General features: G+C 48.0%; 1 protein-coding gene across 1 annotated transcript in view; it reads right to left on the reverse strand.

Moving 5' to 3' along the window:
* The window catches only part of LOC143956519 (tyrosinase-like), a 38,548-nt gene extending 35,574 nt beyond the window's left edge, over window positions 1–2,974 (reverse strand). Inside the window, exon 1 of the mRNA XM_077466719.1 lies at window positions 2,865–2,974. The gene's annotated coding sequence lies outside the window, so the exon portion shown is untranslated. The remainder of the gene's footprint in view (window positions 1–2,864) is intronic.
* Between the last annotated feature and the right edge of the window lie 3,026 nt (window positions 2,975–6,000).

A 6,000-nucleotide genomic window follows, 5' to 3' on the forward strand; every position in this document is an offset into this window, starting at 1 on the left:
TGCTGGCTCCTGCAATCTCAGTGTGGCTTCTGTTAACTTACGGTTAACAGGGGACACAGTGCAGTCTCTAGTCAGTTGGTTAGCTTGGAAGGGGGAGGAGAAGGGAGGGATAGGAGAGTGCCTTGTCACCCTGGGCTACAGGGCTGTGTGTGTCTATTGAGGCACACAGCATAGGGTGACAGCTCTGGTGCCTGCATGCAAGGGTGGCTTTATAGGATGATGCAAGAGTGGAAGGCAGGGATGGGACAAGGGGCAGGCAGGAGAGGCCTCTTCCCCCGGGCACTTTAGCATAATTTGAGGTGGGGGGGGGGGGGGCGCCACAAGGAGATTGTGTGGGAGGGGACTTATGATAGTAGGGGGAATTAGTAGGGTGGCAGGGGGTACGTTTTGGTCTAGGAGAGGAAATTTAGGGAGGAGGGGTGCTAAAAGTGGTAATTTAGGGGGATTTTTGTTCGGAGGGGGATAAGAAGATGTGTGCTAGAAAGGGGGGGATTTTGGGAGAATTTGTGCTGGGGGGGGTGATTTGAAGTGGGTGGGGGGGGGGATGTGCACTAAGAGGGAAAATTTTAGGGGTAGAGGAATTGTGCTAGGATCGTTGATTTTGTTTTTTGTTTTTGGGGAGGGGGCAAAGACTGAGAGAGGAGATTTCAGCAGGGGGGGGGTAGATTTGTACTGGAAGGAGGGGAAATTTATACTTGGAGAGTAAGCATGCAGATTAGTGCTCAGTGCTTTTGTGAGGAGATGTTTGACACATAATACTCATACATTTTGAGGGGGGGTTCCAGGTTGGCATGTTCGCCCTGGGCTCTAGATGACCTTGTCCCAGCACTGGTGCCAGGACTTTTTTTCTCAGAGAATAGGTGCAGGTACTAACCGTCTCTTGGTTACCCTTCAGCAGCCAGCAACAGTAGATCCCTGATAACAACAACTGACCCATAGGTGTGCGCAGCCAAATTGCATTATGGTGTGCACCAGTGGTGCCCCTTCCATTAGGGGTGGATGGGCGCAGCCCCTCAATCTACATGCAGGGCCCCCGATGCATAAATTCCAATGAGGGGGGTTTGAAGCATGTGATTAGATCCAGAGGCTCTAATAGGCTTCAGAAAACCCACTGTTCCGCCCACCCCACCCAGTTGTGTAACAATAGCGAATGAATGTTGACTATTGTCACATTGATTCTCCTCCCGGTGAATTGTGAAGCGGGTCGAGGTTGGCCTTATGCCCCGTACACACGACCGGACTTTCCAGCAGAAAAGGTCCAACAGTCTTCCCGACAGACTTCCAATGGAGTTACGATGGACTTCCGACCTAACGGACTTTCCCACACACGAACGGACCAAAGTCCGTTCATTTTGAGCGTGATGACGTATGACGGGACTAGAAAAGGAAGTTCAATAGCCAGTAGCCAATAGCTGCCCTTGCGTCGTATTTGGTCTGTCGGACCAGCATACAAACGAACGGTTTTCCCAATAGAAATGGATTTCGTCGGACAGATTTGAAACTGAAACAGATTGTTCTATCTCTAGGTCCATCTGAATTTTTGAAGAAAAAAGTCAGATGAAGCCCACAAACGATCGAAATATCCAACGGAATGATTCAGTCTGACCTTTTCTGACGGAAAGTCCGGTCGTGTGTACGCGGCATTATGCTTTGCACATTTCGGCCGGTTCTTCATGAATTGGCCAATGAGAATCACTTCTTATGTCTGGAATCCCAGAAGAATGGAGCCTCAAAAGGATTCTCACTGACTCAGATTTTTTTTTTAGTTCAGTCTGTAAATTGTGTATGGACGGCTTTACCTTTTCACCTGTTTTGTGATAAGGTGAACCAACCCATTAAGAACATTGGCAATGCTACCATGCAGTGGCGTAACTAGAACCTTCAGGGCCCCGATGCAAGAAACCATGAAGGGCCCCCCTAAACCCCAGCCAGGGCCCGTCCCTCTGAGTCCGGCGGTGGAACTCCAGGGCGTGGTCACAGGTATGACCTTTGTGAGCCCTGTAGTTCCACCACTGGTATCAGTAGTTTTTTTTTATTATTTTATTTTTATTTTTAGGTGCCCCATTGGGGGACTGTCCCTAGGCAGGATGGGGTCCCCGTCCCCAGAATAGATGAGGTCCTTTTCTCCAGGGCAGATGAAGTTACTGCCCCCAGGTGAGAAGGGGTCCTTGTTCCCAGGAGAAGTGGGGGTCCCAGTCCCCACGTGAGAAGGGGTCCCTGTCCCCAGGGGGAGATGGAGCGGGTATGTAATGGTGTGTGGGGGATGGGGTCCTCTCACTCACCATGACCAAGCTGTAGGCCGCGCACTCATCCATGTTGGCCTGGGCTCCATCCAGTGTGCTGGACGGGCGATCAGCATATCTCCCAAAAAGACCTTTCATCATCTGTGTATGACGGCGGAGGAGGGGGGCTGGCAGACAAGCCTGCAGTGTCCTCCGGGGAGCCGTCTCTCATAGGGCTACACTGCATCTGTGTGCTTAAAGTTTGTTTACCCGGGAGAAGTATGCAGTGCAGTGTTGGCCGGACTCTGGCTGGGGAGAACAGACATCGGACTGAGCGGCAATGCATGGAGCAGGAGAGGGGTACTCTGAGGAGCCGGCCGAGGACACAAGTCATGTGGGGAATGCACAACTAAAGAGCAGCCAGTGCGATAGTCGAGCATGGAGCTCCGCTAGTCACCCTCTACCTCCAGCCACCCGTGTGCATGGTGCACTGGTAACCCTAGCTGGCTGCCTATGCTGCTGCCAGCCATATGTAGAGGGGGTTGCATGGGCCCCCTGCAGCACAGGGCCCAGTTGCGGTCGCGACTGCTGCACCCCCTATAGTTACGCCCCTGCTACCATGGCAAAAAAATAAAAACTTACTTGTGTCCGGGAATGGACGTCTCTTCTGTCAGGATGAAAGACTTCTTGCTGATATGGATATAATTCTGAGGATTTCTCCTTTGTGCTTCGGCTTATAAAGTCAGAAAATTGACATAAATAATAAATACTTCCCAGAAAAGGCATGACCAAGAATCCAATGTAGCCAATACAAAGAACGTATTCCATTCAGAAAGGAAACTGTTAAACTTTTATTTTGCAGCATGTAGTGTAAGCAAACATAGTATTTTTAATCTTGGTAAAATTCTCTAGAAACTGAAAGTTTATTTGCTTAAAATGATGTGCAATAGAGCACAAGCCGATTTATGTTGTAACATTACATAGGTCAAGGGCTGCAGATACTCTAGGTCTCGCTTCCCACATGGATGAGACCTTCTATATTGTTAGGTACAAATTCAAGGGGGGGGGGGGGGGGGATGCTTTTGCAAGGCACTGTATGTGTTCCTTGTTCCCATTTTGTTGCATTGCAGCCTTTAGTTCAATGTTTTTTTTTAATCTGAATTATATGTGATGGATCAAAACACAATAGTCTAAATTGGTGAAGTAAAATTCGAAAAATACATACATAAAACGATTTTTCAGGCACAAAAGACTGATAATTGGCATGTGCGTATATATTCACCCCCTTTGTTATGAAGCCCATAAAAAGCTCTGGTGCAACCAATTACCTTCAGAAATGATGTCCACCTGTGTGCAATCTAATGCCGCGTACACACGATCTGACTTTGCGGCAGACTTGGTCCGGCGGACCGGAAATCCGTTGGACAATTCGATCGTGTGTGGGCTCCAGTGGACTTTTTTTTCCCCAAAAGTCAGATTGACCTAGAAATAAAACATGTTTCAAATCTATCCGACGGACTAAAAAACGGGAAAACCGTTCGTCTGTGTGCTAGTCCGCCAGACCAAATACAAAGCAAAAACAGCTATTGGCTACTGGCTATTGAACTTCCTTGTTTAGTCCCGTTTACGTCATCACATTCAAAACTAATGGACTTTCGAACGGACTTAGTTCGGTCGTGTGTGGCCAAGTCTCTTTTGTTCAGAAAGTCCATTGGACCTCCGCCGAAAGTCCGTCGGGAAGACCGTCGCACCTAGTCCATCGAAAAGTCCGGTCGTGTGTACGCGGCATAAGTGTGACATGATCTGTTATTACATATACACACCTTTGTGAAAGGCCCCAGAGGCTGTAACACCTAAGCAAGAGGCACCACTAACAAAACACTGCCATGAAGACCAAGGAACTCTCCAAACAAGTAAGGGACAATGTTGTTGAGAAACACAAGTCAGGGTTAGGTTCTAAAAAATAACCAAATATTTGATGATCCCTTGGAGCACCATCAAATCTATCATAACCAAATGGGAAGAACATGGCACAACAGCCAACCTGCCAAGAGACGGCCGCACACCAAAACTCACGGACCAGGCAAGGAGGGCATTAATCAGAGAGGAGCACAGAGACCTAAGGTAACCCTGGAGGAGCTGTAGAGTTCCACAGCAGAGACTGGAGTATCTGTACATGGGATGACAATAAGCCGTACGCTCCATAGAGTTGAGCTGTATAGCAGAGTGGCCAGAAGAAAGACATTACTTTCAACAAAAAACAAAATGTCAAGTTTTGAGTTTGCGAAAAAGGCATGTGGGAGACTCCCAACATGTATGGAAGAAGGTGCTCTGGTATGATCAGACCTTTTTGGCTATCAAAGAAAATGCTATGTCTGGCCCAAACACAATACATCACATGAAACATCAAAGAACACCAATCAGAGCTGAGGGAATGGCCTAGTCAAAGCCCAGACCTCAAACCAATATAAAATCTGCGGTCAGACGTTTACATTGCTGTTCACAAGCACAAACCATCCAACTTGAAGGAGCTGGAGCAGTTTTGCAAGGAGGAGGAATGAGCAATAATCCCAGTGGTAAGATGTGGCAAGATCATAGAGACTTATCCAAAGCGACTTGGAGCTGTAATAGCCGCAAAAGGTGGCTTTCAAAGTATTGACTAGTTATGCACATTGACTTTCTGTTATTTTGTCCTATTTGTTGTTTGCTTTACAATAAAAAAAATCTTCAAAGTTGTGGGCATGTTCTGTAAATTAAATTATGCCAATCCTCAAACAATCCATGTTAATTCCAGGTTGTGAGGCAACAAAACAGGAAAAATGTCAAGGGGGGTGAACACTTTTGCAAGACACTGTACTGCCCACTTTCACTTTCCTCTACTATACATAGTTCCCACTGTTATACCCTCCACAATCCTCTCCTGTACATACTGCCCGCTGTCATACCCTCCACATTCCCCTCCTGTACATAGTGCCCACTGTCATACCCTCCACACTCGTCTCCTGAACATACTGCCCACTGTCTTACCCTCCACACTCGTCTCCTGTACATACTGCCCACTGTCTTACCCTCCACACTCATCTCCTGTACATACTGCCCACTGTCTTACCCTCCACACTTGTCTCCTGTACATACTGCTCATTGTCTTACCCTCCACACTCGTCTCCTGTACATACTGCTCATTGTCTTACCCTCCACACTCGTCTCCTGTACATACTGCCCACTGTCATACCCTTCACACTCATCTCCTGTACATACAGCCAACTGTCTTTCTCTCCACACTCCTCTCCTGTACATAATACCTTCCACACTCCTGTACATACTGCCCCTATCATACCCTCCACACTGCTCTACTGTACATAGTGCCGGCTGTCATACCCTCTACACTTCTCTCCTGTGCATACTGCCCCTATCATACTGTCCACACTCCTCTCCTGTACATACCATCCACTGTGATACCCTCCACACTCCTCTCCTGTACATACTGCCCACTGTCATATCCTCCACACTCCTCTCCTGACATACTGCCCCATCATACCATCCATACTCCTCTTCTGTACATACTGCCAACTGTCATACCCTCCAAACTCCTCTCCTGTACATACTGCCAACTGTCTTTCTCTCCACACTCCTCTCCTGTACACAGTGCCCACTGTCAACCCTTCACACCCCTCTCTTGTATATAGTGCCCACTGTCAACCCTCCACACTCCTCTCCTGTACATACTGCCCCCATCATACCCTCCACACTCCTCTCCTGTACATACTGCCCACTTTCA

This window comes from Lithobates pipiens, unplaced genomic scaffold (assembly GCF_037356315.1).
Source record: "Lithobates pipiens isolate NorthernLeopardFrog02 unplaced genomic scaffold, aLitPip1_a1.2 Scaffold_37, whole genome shotgun sequence".
Taxonomy (NCBI): domain Eukaryota; kingdom Metazoa; phylum Chordata; class Amphibia; order Anura; family Ranidae; genus Lithobates; species Lithobates pipiens.